The 19,512-nt window shown below is 38.2% G+C and overlaps 1 long non-coding RNA gene across 2 annotated transcripts in view; it reads left to right on the top strand.

The window, feature by feature from the left end:
- The window catches only part of LOC146398754 (uncharacterized), a 185,605-nt gene that overhangs the window by 137,512 nt on the left and 28,581 nt on the right, over positions 1 to 19,512 (top strand). Inside the window, exon 3 of one of the 2 annotated variants that reach the window (XR_014817229.1) lies at positions 5,063 to 6,387. The exons of the other annotated variant lie outside the window; for it this stretch is intronic. This is a non-coding gene — a long non-coding RNA (uncharacterized LOC146398754). Of the gene's footprint in view, positions 1 to 5,062; positions 6,388 to 19,512 lie in introns of those variants that run through there. 2 annotated transcript variants of the gene reach the window in all.

The following is a 19,512-nucleotide window of genomic DNA, read 5'->3' as shown; positions in this document are numbered from 1 at the left end:
GATTGGATTCTGTGTTAACACATACACATATCCACAGGTTTTCAGATTCTTTTCTCATGTCGGTTATCGCAGGATATCGAGTAGAGTTCCCTGTGCAGTACGGCAGGTCCCCATTGGCCATCCGTTCCATATGCCACCGTGTGCATATGCCATTACCAAACTCTCAGTCTCTGCATGCCCTCCACCTCTCCCTTTGGTTACTTTAAGTTTGGTTTTTGAAATCTTTGAATCTGCTTGTTTTATTAAATAAGTTCACTTATATCATTTTTTTTAGATTCCACATTTAACTGATAGCATATGGTGTTTGTCTTTCTCTGACTTCTTTTAACATGATAATATCTAAGTCTATCCATGCTGCTGCAAATGGCATTATTTCATTCCTTTCGATGGTGAATGTTCCATTGCATGTATGTCCCACATCTTCTTTATCCATTCCTCTTTCAATGGACATTTACAGTGGTTCCATGTCTTGGCTGTTGTAAATAGTGCTGCAGTGAACATTGGGGTGAATGTATCTTTTCAAATTATGGTTTCCTCCAGACAGATGCCCAGGAGTGAGATTGCTGGATCATAGAGTAGTTCTATTTTTAGTTTTTATGTTATTGTGGTGTAATTGCCATATAAATTTTTTTTCTTTATATATATATTTTTTCTACTGCACAGCATGGTGACCCAGTTACACATACATGTATATATTCTTTTTTCTCACATTATCATGTTCCATCATAATTGGCTAGACAGAGTTCCCAGTGCTACGCAGCAGGATCCTATCGCTAATCCATCCCGAAGGCAACATTCTGCATCTATTTACCCCAAGCTCCCAGTCCCTCCCACTCCCTCCCCTTCCCCCTTGGCAACCACAAGTCTATTCTCCAAGTCCATGATTTTCTTTTCTGTGGACATATAAAAATTGCGTATATTTAAGGTAAACAACTTGATGGGTTTGGGGATAAGTATGCGCCTGTGAATCCATGATTACCATGAAGCGTATAGACATATCCATCACCTCCAAGTTTCCTATCATCCACTATATTGTGACTGATATTGTTAAAATTGTTACTAGCCTCTTATAAGAATATTTAACATAATGTCTATCATCTTAGTAAACTTTAAGCATATAAAATTTCATTGTAAGCCACAGGATCTATGCTCTAGAGTAGATCTCCAGAACTTAGATATCTTGTATAACTGAAGCTTTGTATTTTTCCCCACGACCTAGCCTTTTTTCCTAGCTGCATCTTTTGTCAACTACCATTCTACTCTCTGCTTATGTATATTCATGTATTTTAGATTATACATATAAGTGAAATCATATGGTATTTTTCTCTCTTTGTCCAGCTTATTTCACTTAGCATAACATTCTCCATATCCATTTATATTGCTACATATGGCAGGATTTCCTACTTTTTATAAGACTGAATAATATTACATCGTATGTATAAACCACATTTTCTTTTTCATTTATTATGCTTGATTATATGGTAGTTCTATTTTTAATTTTCTGAGGAACTGTCATACTATCTTCCATAATGGCTAGAGATTATTTCATAATTTACATTCCCACCAATATTGTACCATTGTTCCCTTTTCTCCACATTCTTGCCAACATTTCTTTAGGTTTTTAGATAATGTTAAAAATATTACCAGGTTTGAGTTGATATCTCCCTGTGGTTTTGATTTTTATTTCTCTTATAATTTGTGGTATTGAGCACATTTGCACACATCCGTTGGCATTTGTATGTCGTCTTCAGAGACTTGTCTGTTTGGTACTTTGCCTATTCTGAAACTGAATTATTTTGGGGTTTTTTGGTACTGAATTGCAAGAGTAATTTATGCATTTTGTATACTAACCTCTTGCAAGGTATGTTTGCGACTATTTTCTCTCATTCCATTTGTTGACTTTTCCTTTATTGATTCCTTTGCTATGCCATAAAAATGTTAGCTTGATGTAGTCTCATTTGTTTATTTTTGCTTCTGTTTCCTTGACTTTTGGTATAGTATCCAAACTCTGCCGGCGCCATCATCAAGGAGTTTTCCCCAATATTTTCTTCTGGAATTTTTATGATTTCAGTCTATGTTTAAGTGTTCAATCCATTTTGAGTTGATTTTTGCGTATGGAATGAGATATGAATCCGATTTCATTCTTTCACATGTGAATATCCAGTTTTCAGAACACGCTTATTCAAGAGACTATCCTTTTGCCATGTTTCACTCTTGTTACTCTTTTGAAGATCAGTTCACCATATATATGTAGGTTTAATTCAGCTCTTTTTATTCTGTTTAGTTGGTCTGTGTGTCTGGTTTTTTAAGACCATCCTGTTTTGATTACTGTAGCTTTGTACTATAGTTTGAAATTTAGAAGCATGATGCCTCCAGTTTTGTTTTGCTTTGTCAGTATTGTTTTGGATATTACGGCTCTTTTGCTTCCATGTTAATTTTAGGAGTGGTTTTTTTTTCCTGTTTCTGTAAAGAATTCCAATGGAATTTTGATAGATAGTTCATTGAGTGTGTAGATTACTTTGTGTATCATGGCTATTTTAGCAGTATTAATTCTCCCAATCTATGAGTGTGGGCTATGTTTCCATTTATTGGTATCTTCTTCAATTTCTTTTTTATTTTTTTCTTTTGGCTGCTTATGGGACCTCCCTCTTCTCCAATTTCTTTCATCAATATTATCATTGTTTTATAGTTTTCAGTGTACCTCCTTGGTTAAGTTTGACCACATTGATTAAATTTATTCCTAAGTATTTTATTGTTTTTGATGATTTTGTGAATGGGGTTGCTTTCTTAATTTCTATTTGTGATATTGCATTGCTAGTGTATAGAAATGTAACTGATTTTTGTATTTTGGTTTTGTATCCTATAACGTTACTGAATTCATTTGTTAGTTCTGTTTTTTGATGGAGTTTTTAAGGGTTTTCCACACAGTAATAACTTATACTTGAAAACAAACAATTTTACTCCTTTCTTTCCAATTCAGATTTTTTTTTTCATTTTCTTGACTAATTACTGTGGTTAAGACTTCTACTACTTTGTTGAATAGAGAGGTGGTGAGAGCAGTTATCTTTGTGTTGTATCTGGTCTTAGAGGTAAAGCTTTTAGGTATTTGCTGTTAAGTATATTAGTTGTGGAATTGTCGTATATTTCCTTTACTTTGTCGAGGTGCATTCCTTCCATACCTATTCTATCAAAAGTTTTAAATCATGAGCAGATGTAGAATTCTGTCAAATATTTTTCTGCGTCTATTGAGATAATCACAAAAATCATATCCTTCATCCTGTTAAAGTGGTTATTGCGTTTATTGATATTTTATGTCCTGTATCCCAGGGATAAATCTCCCTGAAATATGTGTTTGATCTTTTTAATGTGCCTGTTGAATTTGATTTGCTAGTATTTTGTTGAGGATATTAGCATCTATGTTCATCATGGGCATTATCTTGTAAATTTTTTTTTTTAATGTAACTCTTGGCTTTGGTATCAGGGTAACGCTGCTGTGACTGTATTGAACCATCTCCTAAAAAAAGAATAAAGAAAAAGTGAAAAAGGACCCCATTAAGAATCAATAAGCCCAAATTATCATATGGGAATTATGTAGCACAGATGTTCAGGTTTCTGCAGTGTATTGATGATATGATATAAAATAGCAAGAAGGGAACTATTATAGAAAACAAAAAGAGAGAGAGACCTAAAAGAAATTTTTAAAAATGTAAAATGACTTTCTTTGGAACCCAATTTAAATGCAATAACTTGAAATTTATCTTGAGGCATTTGGTGAAATGTTAACTAATAAGTCACTGTTGAATGATATTCAGAAATTCCTAAATTTTGTTAGGTAGTAAGGGACTTAGTCATTACTGTAGTGCCGGTGAATAGGGTGTGTATGTTGGCCATAAACGTGAGTATCTGTGAGTGATGTGGTGACTAGGGTTGTTTTCAAAATAGCTGTGATAGAAACTGTAGATGGATAGATGAATTAGATCTATGAAAAACTGCTTACTTTTTTTTTTTTTCATGTTTAGCGCTGCACCCTGTATCATATGAGAGTTCCCAGGCTAGGAGTCAAATTGGAGCTGTTGCTGCCTGCCTCTGCCATAGCCACAGCAACGTGGTATCTGAGGTGTGTCTGCGACCTCTGCACTGCAGCTCAGAGCAACACAGGGTCCTTAACCCACCAAGTGAGGCCAGGGATGGGAACTGTATTTTCATGGATACTAGTCAGGTTCATTACTGCTGAACCACGATGAGAACTCCAAAAAGCTGCTTACTTTTGAAGTTGAGTGATGAGTAAGTAGACATTGTATCATTTCTATGTTTTGTTTCTGAAAATTCCCATTATACAAAATTAAAAACACCGTAAAAATATTTCTTTTTTACCTCTCTTAAAAGTGATCAAATTGTAGTAATACAAACAATCCAAGCACTGAATATTAAAAAGCAATGATTTTCCCAATTAGGGTTATTATTTTTTAATAGATATTTTATTCTTGTCAGTTTGCTCATTATTATTTCTTTCATCTTCACCATACTATGAATTATTTTTTTAAAAGAAGCTATCTTGCTTTAGATTTTTTTCCCTTCATTCTATAAAGTCTATCCATTCTGACCAATCTTTTAACTTTTGTAAATATCCTACCTCCAGCTATATCTTTGGTATGAAATCATCATTCTTAGTTTTAATGAATCTGTTAATAAAACCTTCAGTCCTAGCCTACTGTTTTGCAGAAAGTGAGTATTTCTTAGAGAATCACCTGTAATTTTGCCCATGAAAGGTCTGTTAGATTTCCCTACCCCTGTCTCTTCTGTCTTCAACTCTAATTATTGACTGATTCTGGACCATGGATCTTAGCTTCCCTTTGCCTTTGCCACAGGGGAAGAAAGGGCCCTTTCCGTCTATGCTGCTTTGCTTTCTAAAATGTATAGCAGACTTACTTACTGATGGTACTCCTGAGATAAAGTTGTAAAAGTTTATAGGATGTAATGGAACCCTTAGGAAGAACAGATTTGAATTAATTACATCAGACCGAGCAACTTAAAGCTGCTACTAGATGTGTGTGTCTTACAGCCTCCTGGTCCAGCCCATCCTCAGGAGCTGTGAGAATACTTTACTTTCTCGTTTCTGACCTCCCTGCACGTACAAGGAACCAGCTATCCTGCATCATCAGAATTGCAAAGAGAGTATGCCTCAATATTTTATGGTTCAAACTGCTGTAATTTCCAAAAATGCTAAAAGTTGCCTCTGTGCCCCCTTTCAAAACCAAACATCTGTCTTTGGAGCCTGAAACACAGCGGGGGATGGGAGGGTAAATGTAGCTTGGGTGACAGTAGGCCCTTTGGCTGGCTTCTTCTTTCTAAGTGGTGCCTTTTATGGTAATATACTGACATGATGGTTTTTAAGGTTATGAAAATAAAAATTCTAGTGGAAGGCTTTCAACACAAGATTATGACACCCTGAGAAAATTTAGTCAAAGATGGTGCTGCCTTGTTGCTTCCTGCTATAAACCGTTTATGGAGGCATTATCTAGCAAAAGCCTGTTTCACCTGTTGTTAGAATTTTGTTAAGTCTAGGTGTCGTTTTTTTCCCTGGAATTGGTCATAGTAGGAAGAATCATGTTTTTCAGAGGTGCGTTTGGGCTTGATAGCATTCTGATGAGTCCACAATATTCATCATCAACCTAGAGACACTCAAAATACACAAAATGATTATGCAAGAAGATGCTTGTGCAATAAATGTACAGCTTTGCCATGAATATATGACTGCCCCTGGGTTCTCCCACCACTGGATTGCCTCTCTTGCAACCAGATTGCTCTTCCTAAACTCCCCAGGGGAAATTCTGGAGCACCGTGGTCCAGTACCTCTCCCTTTTGCAGAGTTTTCAAGCAAAAAGAACTACTGATGATGCCGTACTATTCTTACCTAGGTTAAGCGATGAAAAGCCCTGTGTTTTGCAGCCTGATGAGGTCCTCCGAAATGAGGTGAAGTTTGTCACTGCACATTTTTCCTGTAGTTGACTCCAGGCCTATCAGTGGAGAGGAACGGCAGGTCTGACTTGACACTCAGGGTACACATTTTTAAATAAGTAACTTCATGTGATTGCATATATATTTAAGGTCACATCTTCCTCCTTGGATTCTCTAAATTCTTTCTTTGCTCTGAATTTAAGCTCTTCCTTGCCCTCCAGCAGAGCTTTGGCACCTGAGAGCAATGAACTCAGTGCAAAAAGCAGAAGGCTCTCTGTCCTGAGGCTCCCCCATGGCTATAAGACAATCTTTTCCAACCATTTCTACTGCTCCCAACTTCCACTTAACACACTTCTCATAACTGTAGGCATTCATTTCCACTGTTTTTTGAAACAAATTTAAGTATTTCTTGACCTTCCATAAAGTAGGCTAAAATAAACTTAATGATAAGTTTATGAAATGATTTCTTTTATGAAATTCATCTTCTATAAGCAAATGCCTATGAAAATATACCTCCTCCATGGAAACACAGTTTACAGAGAGAGAGAGAGAGAGAGAATGAACTCTGAAATCACACAGGGAGTAAAACCACAGAATTCTACACCAACCAAATCACCACAAATGGGACCATCAATAACACAAAAATGCGGTGTTGAAATACAAATATTTTGCTCTGTATCAAAAGTAAGTTGTAATTTACGTTGGTGAACCTAACATTTAGAACTTCTGACTTCATTCAGATTACTCAAACTTCATTCAGGTTGCTATACTTTTCTCAGAGAACATTGGACTACTACTTGATTCATTGTATTTATTTTTATTTTATTTTGTTATTATTATTATTTTTGGTCTTTTTAGGGCTGCACCTGTGGCATATGGAGGTTCCCAGGCTCGGGGTCCAGTCGGAGCTTCAGCTGCTGGGCTACACCACAGCCACAGCAACACCAGATCCGAGCCGCATCTGCAACCTAAACCACAGCTCACGGCAACGCTGGATCCTCAACACACTGAGCAAGGCCAGGGATTGAACCCACAGCCTCATGGTTCCTCGTCAGATTCGTCTCTACTGCACCATGATGGGAACTCCAGACTCATTTTATTTTTCGTATTCAGTGTTTTCCAGTATTTTCCCTTGGTTGTTTACATTGGATAATTTCAATTGCTCTGTCTTCCAGTTCACTGATTATTTCCTTTCTCATTTCTTATCTAATATTGAGCTTGTCCAGTGACTTTTCTTTTGGTTATCATATTTTTCAGTTCTGTAATTTTCCTCTGGCTATTTTTCTTACATCTTCTATTTCTTTGCTATTCTTCAATTTTTCATTTGTTTCAAGAATATTTGTAATTACCCATTGAGTCTTTTTTTTTTTTTCTTTTGGTCTTTTGTCTTTTTAGGGCTGCACCTGCAGCATATGGTGGTTCCCAGGCTAGGGGTTGAATCAGAGCTGAATGCTCACCTATGCCACAGCAATGCAGGGTCTGAGCCACGTCTGCAACCTACACCACAGCTCATGGCAACACAGGATCATTAACCCACAGAGCAAGGCCAGGGATTGAACCCGTGTCCTCATGGATACTAGTTGGGTTCATTAACCACTGAGCCATAAACTCCCATTGAGTCATTTTTATGTTGAATGCTTAAAATCCTTGTCAGGTAATTCTAACCTTTGACTCATTTCTTTGTTACTGTCTATTGATTGTCTCTTCTCATTCAAGTTGTGATTTTTCTTCTTGGCAGATAAAAGGTTTTCAACTGTGTTACATTATGAGACTCTGAATCTCATTTAGTCTTGCCTTTTATCAGGCAGTCATTTGTTTAGATATGTTGTTTAGGGTCAAGTGGGGGTGGAAGTTCAGCTTCTTTCCTAGATCTGCTGACACCTCAGGGCAAAGAAGAGACCATTTTTTATCAATGTTTGGCTGGAGCAAGACAGGTAGTGTCAAAATATTTTGTTCTCTCAGCTAACTTTTCCCAACACTTTGCCTGAAGGAGCAGACTCTCCTTTAGGTTCTTTTTGTTTGTATTAGATGTCAGTCCTGGTTTGTCTTCTCCTATACTCTGTGTAGAATATGTGGGAAGCACAAATAAATCCTGGGGAACCCACTGCTATGTCATACCTCCAGTCCAGCAGCCCTAGGCAGTTCTTCTCCCACCACCTTTCAGAATCTTCCTATGCCTGCTTGTTACATTATGTCAATGATTGTTTAGTTGTCATAGGGAGAGGTAGGAAGAAGTAGGCTAACCCTATTTTGACCTAGCAGTTTTATTTTAATAAAAGTGTGTATCTCTCATCTACTTTTAAAGTCTCTATTGCTGGTATAAATTTATTCTTAATATATTTTATTTGGATATCTATTGTTCAAACAATGCTGTTTATTAGTAATTCCAAAACAAGACTTTAGAACAATAACGAAGTTTTATTATTGTGAGTCTTCAGCTTGGTGGTTCTGTTGATTAAGTATTAGGTTGGCTGGCCTTTACTAGGCTTGCACATGCAAACACAGCCAGCTGGTGATTAAATGAAGAAGCCGGTTGGTCTATGATGGCTTCAGTTGAGATGATTCCTGTCTACTCCCTGTGCTCCCTGTGTTCTGTCACCGTGGACAAGGATCTCTGGGATCCTTCTTATGGTGCGGGAAGTCCATTCCAGATTGAAGGATGAGGATGTAGATGCCCAGGGTGGATGCTGTAGTACTGTGGGCAAAGATGGTCACAACGATTAGTTCTGTGCCCTCGGAAATGTTTTTGCCCTTCTGCCCATCAAGAGGTGGGATCTGTTTCATCTCTCTCTCTCTCTCTTTTTTTTTTTTTTTTTTTTTTTTTGTCTTTTTAGGGCCGCACCCACAGCATATGTAAGTTCCCAGGGTAGGGGTCAAATCAGAACTATAGTTGCCCGCCTACACCACAGCCACAGCAACTCAGGATCCAAGCCGCATCTATGACCTATGCTGCATCTCACAGCAATGCCAGGTCCTTAACCTACTGAGCAAAGCCAGGGATCAAACCTGTGTCCTCATGGATACTAGTCAGGTTCGTTAACTACAGAGCCACTACAGGAACTCCTGTTTCATCTCTTTTTAAATCAATATGTCTTTGGCTAATAAGACACAGAGGAAGTAACACTGTGCCAATTTGGGGGCCCAGACATTTAGAAACTGGACCTCTTATTTCTGCTTCTAGGATTCTCATTCTTGGACCTTTGAACTACCACATAAGACTTTGTACTACCCTACTAGCGAGACTCCAAAAAATAGACCTGAGACCGCCTGAGAAGGACAGCTTAGCTGAGCCCAGTTCCACAGTCATCTTTACTAAGTCTGAGGGTATCTTAGAATGAAGGTTTCTTAGACCTCTGGCACCAGACCAACCACTATCTGAATCCCACGGAGTGACCCCACTTGATGGCAAGTGAAGCAGAAGTATCTCACAGCTGAGCCCATCTCAAATCTCTAACCAAAATTCTATGAGGATAATAAAATCATTTTTGGCGTAAGCCTCTGTGTTTGGGTGATTTTCTGCATAATCATAGATAACTAGAACAATTGTTGGATTACAAGCTTTCTTCCTTTTATTTTAATTAATTAATTTATTTGTTTGTCTTTTTGCCTCTTCTTGAGCCACTGCCGTGGCATATGGAAGTTCCCAGGCTAGGGGTCTAATTGGAGCTGTAGCCACCGGCCTACAACAGGGCCATAGCAACACCAGATTCAAGCCACGTCTGCGACCCACACCACAGCTCACGGCAACGCCGGATCCTTAACCCACTGAGCAAGGCCAGGGATCGAACCCGCAACCTCATGGTTCCTAGTTGGATTCGTTAACCACTGTGCCATGATGGGAGCTCTAAATCTTTCTTCCTTTTAAATATACATTCACAGTTATTTCCTTTCATCCTCTTTAACTTCATATCACACTTGTGTATTTTATTTGTTATGCATCTGAGATATCTTTTCATTGGTTTTTAATTCTTGGTATTTAAAATATGTTATTTACTTTCAAAAAATTGATAATTTTCTATGTAGAGTTCTCTGATTTTTAGTTCAGTTTTACTGTGGTCAGAAAATACTTTGTATGATTTCAAATATTTGAACTTCTTGAGACCTAGTTTACACAGTAGCATATAGCAAAGTTTGCTAAGTGTTCGAGGTATACTTCAAAAGTATATGTATGCTGCTGTCTTTGGGTGTAATATCCCATATGTTATTTAAGTTAAATATTTTAAGGTATTTAAATCTTGTGTCATACTACTGATTTTTATTTGCTTGTTCTTCAAGCTGCTGGTTAGGCATGTTAATATCTTTCAGTATTTTGTAAGTGGATATAGTTCTCCTTTTCATTGTGTAAAACTTTCTTACTATGTATCAAAGCTATGTTATTCATTGCATGCAAGTTTAGTATAGTATGTTTGTTTTGCAAGTTTAGTATGGTAGGTTTGTTTCTTTTGAATTGATTATTTAATAATTCTCTTTCTTCGAGTCTAGTAATCATTATAACCTTAAAATACAATTTGTTGCAACATAGCTTCAAGGTCTTCTTGTGGTAAACATTCACATTTTATATACATTTTTGTCCATTTAACGCATTCTACATTGTATTTTTCATATTCTCATAAATTTCATCTTATAATTTCTAGATTATGCTTTTATATTTAACGTAACTATAGATATATACCTACTTGAGAGAGATTTGCTCTTTGATTTCTAGTTGTTTCTTCTTTGTTTTTCTTCCTGCTGTCTATGGATTAGTCATATGTTTGTATTAAGCATATTTTTACTATTTTATATATGTCATTAAATATGTTATTATTTTAGGGTCCCTGTCTACTAGTTTCAAATCATGAACCATCTGTGACTTTGATTCCAATGTCTTCTTTTTTCTATTGGTTTGAGGCATTTTTTTTTATTTTTTAGCTTGAAAAATTATAAAAATTCTAAAAAACTAGTATCTTTTAAATAGAAATTTTCTTTTTGTTTTAAGGATAAGACCTTTACCTTTTCTGTTGGAGTTTCTTGTAGTCTCACCCCGCAGGATTTCATAGTTCAGAAGTTAGCTAATAACTCAAGAAAATGTTTACCTAGATAAAGGGTTCTTTCTCTGTACTAACTTCCTCTGAGTTTGCTTCTCCACTTCCAGCCAGTTTTCGCATCCTAAGCTCTGCCGTCTTCCTCCTCAGCATAGTAATACCTGTTTTCTCTCTTTGGCTCTGTTTTCCATGAGGGGATCAAAGGAGCTGAGTACCAAAGACAGATGCCTTTGTCAAATAGACAGTGAGCAGGGGTCACATAGCAAAGGTCATGATATGCAAGTCTGGGCAGAAAAAAAAAAAAGTGACATTGAATGGAGACCCCATCTCCTCTATCACCTAAAAGCAGTAGGGTGGTTAAAAGGAAAATGGAATGTAGAAACAGCAGGTTAAATTACTAACACGTAGCCCCCATGGCTAAGTGGACTAAAGTACTGTTCAGGTTTCAATACATGCACATGATTAACCAGAGGAGCCTCTTGTCCCCATGTGCAAGGCTAGACCCTCCCAGTCTGTAAGAGTATGGGAGTCGTGGGAAACAGCCATTGCTCCGAATCCCACTGTGCCTCAATGCGCTGTGGTGCTGAGAACCCAAGTCCCTGCATACCTGGGAAAGGCACTGTCTAGTGGAATTTGCAAGGGAGTATCCCTCTGGGATGGCTGAGTTACTTCCCACCCCAGGGTGAGGGGGAACTAGTCATTCTTGGCTGGGATGCCATTACCCTGCTGGAAGCTATTGAAACACACTATACCTGGAATGAAACACACACGTTGAAAGAGGAAGAAGATGGGCATCCTGGCCTGGCCTATGTGTCCCCAGTCCACCTCCTTTCACCTGCCAGTGCCTCTTGCCTTGGCCAACATGTATGAGATGTATGGCCAGGTCATATTTCTAAAGCCGCAGCCACATTAACCTCTAAGGATCAGGGCACAGAGTGATTCTTCCTATGCAAGTTCCAATGAGTTAGCTGTCATTTCCACCTTAGACTTCTGTTCCCGAGGTGCCTGGTCATGGGCTGGGCACCTGAGGGAAACACCCCCCTACAGTGGGGACCCATTTGACTTTGTCAAAGAAATCCGTCCAGCTGTTGGTTATATGAGAGACCACCCTCCTCTGAGATTGCTGTGCTTGGCACCATGACTCCAGGAAAAGGATTGGCGGGCCATAAGGCTGTACAGTGAGGAAGAAGAAGTGGGACTAGTGCTCTGGATTCATCTGATGTCACCAACTCTAGTCCAGAGAACTGGCCTGTGACGCACACAACTCCTTTCCTGTCAATCAAACTTCAGGAGAAGCCCGCCATACTGCTGACCCAAAGAGTCCTAAACACCACCGTTAGAGCCTTGGATGATGTGCTCAGATTTGGAACGAGTTTATGGACATTTCAACGCCTAGACGCCTCATTGTTGGGAACAGAAAATTCACTCTAAACCGAACCAGCCCAATTGTCCTGGGCATACAGGAATCGTGCCACTGGAACGCTCACCCTGGAAGAGAGCAACTTGTTTGGCACTGCCTGGTCCTGCCTCCCAGATATTTATTGGGTAGACGTGAATGGGACCCAGTAGTTGTGTGGCACAAATATTTGGCCACAGCTTACACCTGGGAGTTAGGATGCTACTCCCTGGGAACAAGGAGAATCTGCCCCACAGTAACACAGACTGCCAACCCCTCTCTCCTCGAGGGAGAAAGCACATTCTGTTTTCCACTGGTACAGTCATTTGACTGCACCCCCACTGGTGTGGAGGACATTAGCGCATACATAGAGTCCTGACCGAATCCACCCAGCAAGCCTTAAATGGTAGACAGCAAAGCCTGTCTTTCCTGAACACTGAACTGTCTCGAAGGAGAAAAGCTCTCCTCCAAATCAGGGTGGTCTTGGATGTTTTTCTTTCCTGCGCAGAAGCACTGGAGCCGTTGTCCAGACAGAATGTCTGTGGTCCTCCTGATGAGTTCGCGCATGCATCACCTCTGGTCAGTCTCACGAGAGCACAAATGAACACCCCAAGTGATCTGACCTCCAGTTTAGGGGAATTAACAACTCAGTGATTTGGATCATGGGACTCAAAGGAAAAAAACTTTACTTATTTTGGGAATCATTATCTTACTCTGTGTTTTCTCTTGCATGTGCCTCTGTTGTCGCTGTGACATCTGTGCCAGTGCAGCGAGGTAACCCCCGGATGGTCCACCCCCTTGCTAAGCCCCTTGCTGCCCTCTCCTGGGCCTCTTGCAGAAAAGGGTTGTGTGGAATTGTCAGGGTCCAGTGGGTCAGGAGGGGTGGAGCGTTGAGGGAGGTCGTGGAGACAATGTGACTGATGCTTGACCCGAGATGCCTCACCCTCCTCTGCCCTCGAAATGCCATTCCACCCACTGTGGGAATAGTGGGCGTCATCTTCAAGGGCACAGAGCTGAGAGCAGGGCATTGCTGAGCCGTCGGCATGGTCTGTAGGACGGAGCCCAGGTAAGGCCTCTGGGTACATGCTTCCGATTCTGGTGGGCAGGTGGCAAATCTCTCTCGCAGTTGTCCGAGACAAGCCTCGTGAGTGAGTTCCCCTGCCTGTGAAATCTGCCACCTGCCAGTCTGGGCTGGTTTCTCCTGGCTGACCCTATCCTGGGCCCAGTTTTAGATTTCATCTGGGAAGATACCGAATATTCAAACCAACAGTGTAATCCTGCCAGCTGTGCCCTTCGAAAAAAAAATGTGGCTGTGAATTATGAGATTTATGCAAAGCCCTAAAATATTTGAGAGTTAGTGTCCAGGGAGATCAAACGGATGATTTTAAAGGAATTACCAACCTCAGGAATTTAATAGAGTGTTTCAAGGCAATGCCTCTTAGCGGGGCTGGCCATCTTTTTTCTGGTGTTTCTGCATTTGATATAAAGTGAAAATAGGGATTTGTATTGGTTCACTGACCTTTGGTATTTGCAGACTGGAAGATGAGTATGCGTGCGTGGTTGTAGCGTATGTGTGTGTTTCCCTCCCATGTTCCGTATGGACAGCTCCCTGGTGTTCATGGTTGTAATAACTGAATCCTCTGTGCAAGTGCTAGGTGCATTAGGACTTGTACATTCTGTTGGTTAATTAAATGCGTGCCAGAGTTTTAAATCATAGATAGCCATTTGTTAGTAATCCGATCTCATTTAAATTTTATTTTATTTTTGATTTTTCTTAGGACCATACCTGTGGCTTATGAAGTTTCCAGGCTAGGGGTCGAATCAAAGTTGCAGGTGCCAGCCTATGCCACAGCCACAGAAACACTGGATCCCAGCCATATCTGCGACCTACTCCACAGCTTGTGGCAGTGCTGGATCCTTAACCCACTGAGTGAGGCCAGGGATCAAACCCGCATCCTTATGGATACTCGTCAGTTTCTTATCCCACTGAGCCACAACAGGTACTCCATTCAGATTTCAGAAAGAGGAAATTTGCATTTTCTACAGTCTTAAACATAGCTTTTACAAAAATGCTTTTGAAAAAAAATTGCAACCACACACAATATTCCTACCTATACTTTAAGAATGAGACCCGTGATTAGAAACACATTCTTACAATTCAAAGCCAAAGTTGAAACTATTAATTTAAGACCAGAGAAGAAATTATTTCTTCAAAAAAATTAATTACTTTGTAAAAAAAAACTCAGTATTGATGTAAACTGTTTAAAATTTGTGGCAATAAAGCAAAGTTACCATTTTATTGTGCCCCATGATCTAAGGAGGCTTTTATTTTTTTAATCTCATTCTAAGAAATTAACCTTCGCCAGTTAATTGAATTTGTGGTGTGACAAACTCCAAAATATTCTGTCAGTCTCTAAATTACGTTGACAACTCTCTGCTAAGAATGAAGGATTTTTCCACTAATCAATAACATCTTACTTTTATTTTCAGTTAAATCTTTTTATCTTCTCTGATTAATAGAACCCTGCTTAATAAGATATTGATAATCAGGGTATTTAGAGTTGAAATAGCTTTGTAAAAATTAGGAATAGAGTTGTCTAATGTAAAATTTATTTTATTAAAAGACAAAAAATTAAGAGTCTTTTTCTCAGCCTAGCTATATGTGATGATCCTGGTACTATGAAATTGAGCCTTATTTAAATATAGAAATCAAGAATAAATAAAAGACAACTTTATGCAAGATGCCCTCCCACACTTGATGTGAAATGTGCTCCCATTGGGGCTGGAAAATTTTTAATAACTTGACCATCAGTCACATTATGTTTTGAGGTTCATTTATGAACATGACCTTTGGTTGTGTATCTTGCAAAAATAGTTGATTCCTTGATTAAAATATAAGCTCCTGAAATCAGGGGCTTTTTCCTTCCCTTCCTAGCACTTTAATTCTGTACCCAAAGTAATTCCTGTCATGGACCTGCAGCTGTAGATGTGGTTTTCTTAACTCAGTTTAGGCTTAAAAAGAGTTCTTGTCTCAACTACTTGACTTTTATTGTATGTGTTTTATGTAAATTGCTTCGTACTTATGTGGATGGACTTTTTAAATAAGTTTGATTAAAGGGACAATACTTTTCTAATCAATACGGAGACAGTCGATTTGTCCTTATTGGATTACCAGCTGTCTTCTGGATCTCACAGTAATTCTTTTTTTTTTTTTTTTTCCTCTTCTGATATTTATTTTATTTTATTTTGTTTTCCCACTGTACAGCAAGGGGGTCAAGTTATCCTTACATGTATACATTTTTTTCCCACCCTTTGTTCTGTTGCAACATGAGTATTTAGACACTCATGCTACTCAGCAGGATCTCCTTGTAAATCTATTCTAAGTTGTGTCTGATAAGCCCAAGCTCCCAATCCCTCCCACTCCCTCCCCCTCCCATCAGGCAGCCACAAGTCTCTTCTCCAAGTCCATGATTTTCTTTTCTGTGGAGATGTTCATTTGTGCTGGATATTAGATTCCAGTTATAAGTGATAGCATGTGGTATTTGTCTTTGTCTTTCTCACAGTAATTCTTATTCTATGATATTCACACGTCATCATCACGACGCTGGAACTTACAGTTACCCAGACATTGTCAAAAACAACGAGACTCAAGTAACTTATATCATCTTACTTGGCTCAAGGTCGCAAGAGCTAAAACTCAAATTTACCCAAACATAACGGTCTGATCCAAGACTTGCTACTTGGAGCTGTGTGACTTAGGATCAGTATTTTGGTTTATATCAGGTTCACAGCCCTCTTTAAAGAGTGGGTTGATTATTTTGAATTGCGCTTCCACTTTTAAAACTCCATGCTGTGAACAGTGGTGAAGCTGATCAACTCGAGGACTTGGAGGGAGGCTGGCTGATCGTGACTCTCAGAGGTAGACATTGGAAACAATGGACCAGCTGTCTAGAACTGGAACTTATTGGGGGAAGCGACTAACTTAAACCAGTAAAAACATAATTTCTTAAAAGAAAAAAGCCTGGCTTTGGCAGAGTGAATCTGTTGATCAAGAAAATAGTAAACAATAAATGTCTATAAATAAACAATAAATAAGATCCTAGAAGAATTGACTGGTTTAAAAAAGTATATGTGTATGAATATGTATACGCATATTCACATATATAACTATATATGTTATACTCATTGAATAGGAGGATTTTTTTTCTTTATGCCTATGGAATATTTATGTAAACTGGCTTTAAAATTAGCCACCAAGTGAACCTTAAAAAAATTTAAGTTTAGTAGTGATTTAAAGGACACATCGTCTGAAGAAAATTCACTAAAAAGAGAAATAAGGAATTAAAAAGTGACCAAAATCTTACTTACTTTGATATTTAAAAATAATATTTCTAGATGATTTTTGTTTCAAAGGGGGAATATAAAGCAATCTCAAAGAATCTAGAAAGCAACTAAAAGAACACTTATTAATACCTATGGGGCTCGGTGAAAATTCTGTTCTTTGGAAAAAGCATAGTCTTAAATAGTTTAACAGTAAAGGATAAAAATATAAAACCTTGATCTTAAGAAACAAGAAATACAAATAGAGTAAAGATAAGGAAATTTGGGAGGAAATCAGTTTCTTTAGTAAGTCAGACTAATGCTATAGCCCAACTTAATGGTTTACTGAGACAGTTACTATGTAAGACAATCATCTAAACTGATTTGATAATATCTTATTTCTATTATTTTTTATGATGCTGCATCTCAGATCATGTAATTCCATGCTTATTCTGGGTAAATTAAATGCAAGCTGGGATAGAGTATCTGTTGTCTTTTATGGTAGCATATCCGCGTTTGGAATAGTGCATCTTCCAAAACCTAAATGTTACCTTGATGGCCCAGAACCCATCCTTTGCCTCACAAGTGTTAGTGCTGTCCTCACAGTATATTTCATCCTGACTCCCTCGACTTATTTATTTTTTTCTAAAAGATAAATAAAATTTTACTAAATGCTTAGCCCCAGGGGAAAATACATTACTTAATCAAAATGACTTTATTAATGAGGAAGTTAAGAATGAAAGCAGTTCTTTTTTTTTCCCTCTCAACATCTATTAGGAATAGCACATATTTACATGTTTTAGAATGTTTTGATATATATTTTTATCAGCTTAGATTTGTATGTAAGTACTGCCATATGGCCCACATATTAACATATTTCATTGATCAATGATGTGATTCATGGAGGTTGAAGTCCAAATTCTCGTCAGTTCATTGGCTTGGAGAGTCTTTCTTCATGAGAGAAAATTATGTGTATTTGGCAAATACTATGGATTTGCTAAAATGTTAAAAGATATTTTTTCATACTAGAGTCCTGAGGGAGGAAGCGTTTTCTGAGAGCTCAGCTGGAGAGTAAAAGGTATTCCCAATATTTGCCACTCTTACTACTATTCTCGTGCTTTTAAAGCATTTCTTTTGAATATCGTGACAGGTCACATCATATACTCCAGATTTCTAAGCATCCAAACATAGCCATGAAAGTGCTTCTGTTTCTGAGACTCTATAACAGCCTTTGTTTCTAAGTCATCATTTTTTTAGCTTTCAACACTGCCGTGTTCAATTAGGATACTCTCCCCAGCTCTATTGTCATAGTACAGAGGGGTGCATTTTGCCGATTTGTAACAAAAAACACCACGTGAGTAAACAGAACATCACACACACCTCAGAGTCTAATCCTTATCCATTCCCATCTCCGTCCTAGAGTTACACTCCCAGGCCTTCTTTGCCGTTTTCCTCTTGTTTCCTTTCCTTCCTCTTTTTCTTCTTCTTCTTTTTGGTATAGCAATCCTTTACTCAGTTTTGTGTTTTTAATTTACGTGTGAACAGTTAAACGCTTTTATTTAGTTTGGAATACTTTTGAATGTTGAATAAATGGAACCGTGAGGTAAATATTACATCTGTATTTTTCCTTCACTTCTTTGGTGGGTGATTTGCTGCCTCTATCTTTAACATGATCACTTTCATCGTACTTGACTTTGTGACATGATTGATTTGTTCATTCAATTCTTTTTTAAAAGTTTTTTATTATAGTTGATTTACAATCTTCTATCAATGTCCACTTACAGAAAAGTGACCCAGTTATATATTTATATATATATATGTGTGTGTGTGTGTGTATATATATGTATATATATACATACTTTCTTTTTCTCACATTCTCTTCTATCATGTTCTATCCCAAGTGATTGGATATAGTTCCCGGTGCTGTACATAGCAGGACCTCATTGCTTATCCATTCCAAATGTCGTAGTTTGCAGCTACTAACCCCAAACTCCCAATCCATCCCACTCCTTCCCTATCTCCCCTGGTAACCATAAGCCTGCTCTCCATGTCTGTGAGTCCGTTTCTATTTTATAGATAAGTTCATCTATGCCAAGTTTTAGATTCCACATATAAGTGATATATAGTATTTGTCTTTCTCTTTCTGACTTACTTCACTTAGTGTGAAAGTCTGTAGTTCCATCCATGCTGCTGCAAATGGCATCATTTTGTCCTTTTTATGGCTGAGTAGTATTCCATTGTGTGTACGTACTGAATTTCTTAATCCATTCATCTGTCAGTGGACATTTAGGTTGTTTCCATGTCTTGGCCATTGTGAATAGTGCTTCAGTGAACATAGGGGTGCATGTATATTTTTGAATGAAAGTTTTGTCTGGGTATATGCCCAGGAGTGGGATTGCTGGATCATACATTAGTTCTATATTCTGTTTTCTGAGGAACCTGCATACTGTTTTCCATAATGGTTATATTAATTTACAGTCCTACCAACAGTGGAGGAGGGTTCCCTTTTCTTCACACCCTCTCCAGCATTTGTTATTTGTAGGCATTAATGGTAGCCATTCCAACTGGTGTTCATTCAATTCTCGGTGGCAGTGATACGTATCCATGTGTTGGCAACTGCAAACATGTTTCTTTTTGCACCTGCATAGGCATTGCTCTTAGATAGATAGATTAGTTTTGGTAGTTCACTAACTATGAGATTTCCCACCTCAAAAATCCTTTGCATTATTAGAAACTGTTGAAAAACCAAAGGCCTTCTATTCACACAGATTATTTCTATTGTATTTGGTATTGAGTTTGATATTGATAGTTACT

This window comes from Sus scrofa, chromosome 10 (genome assembly GCF_054392235.1).
Source record: "Sus scrofa isolate SSC_HxYL_T2T_F1_AM1 chromosome 10, Sscrofa_HxYL_maternal_Yorkshire_Landrace_v2.0, whole genome shotgun sequence".
Taxonomy (NCBI): domain Eukaryota; kingdom Metazoa; phylum Chordata; class Mammalia; order Artiodactyla; family Suidae; genus Sus; species Sus scrofa.
This window is presented reverse-complemented; position numbering and strand designations above follow the sequence as displayed.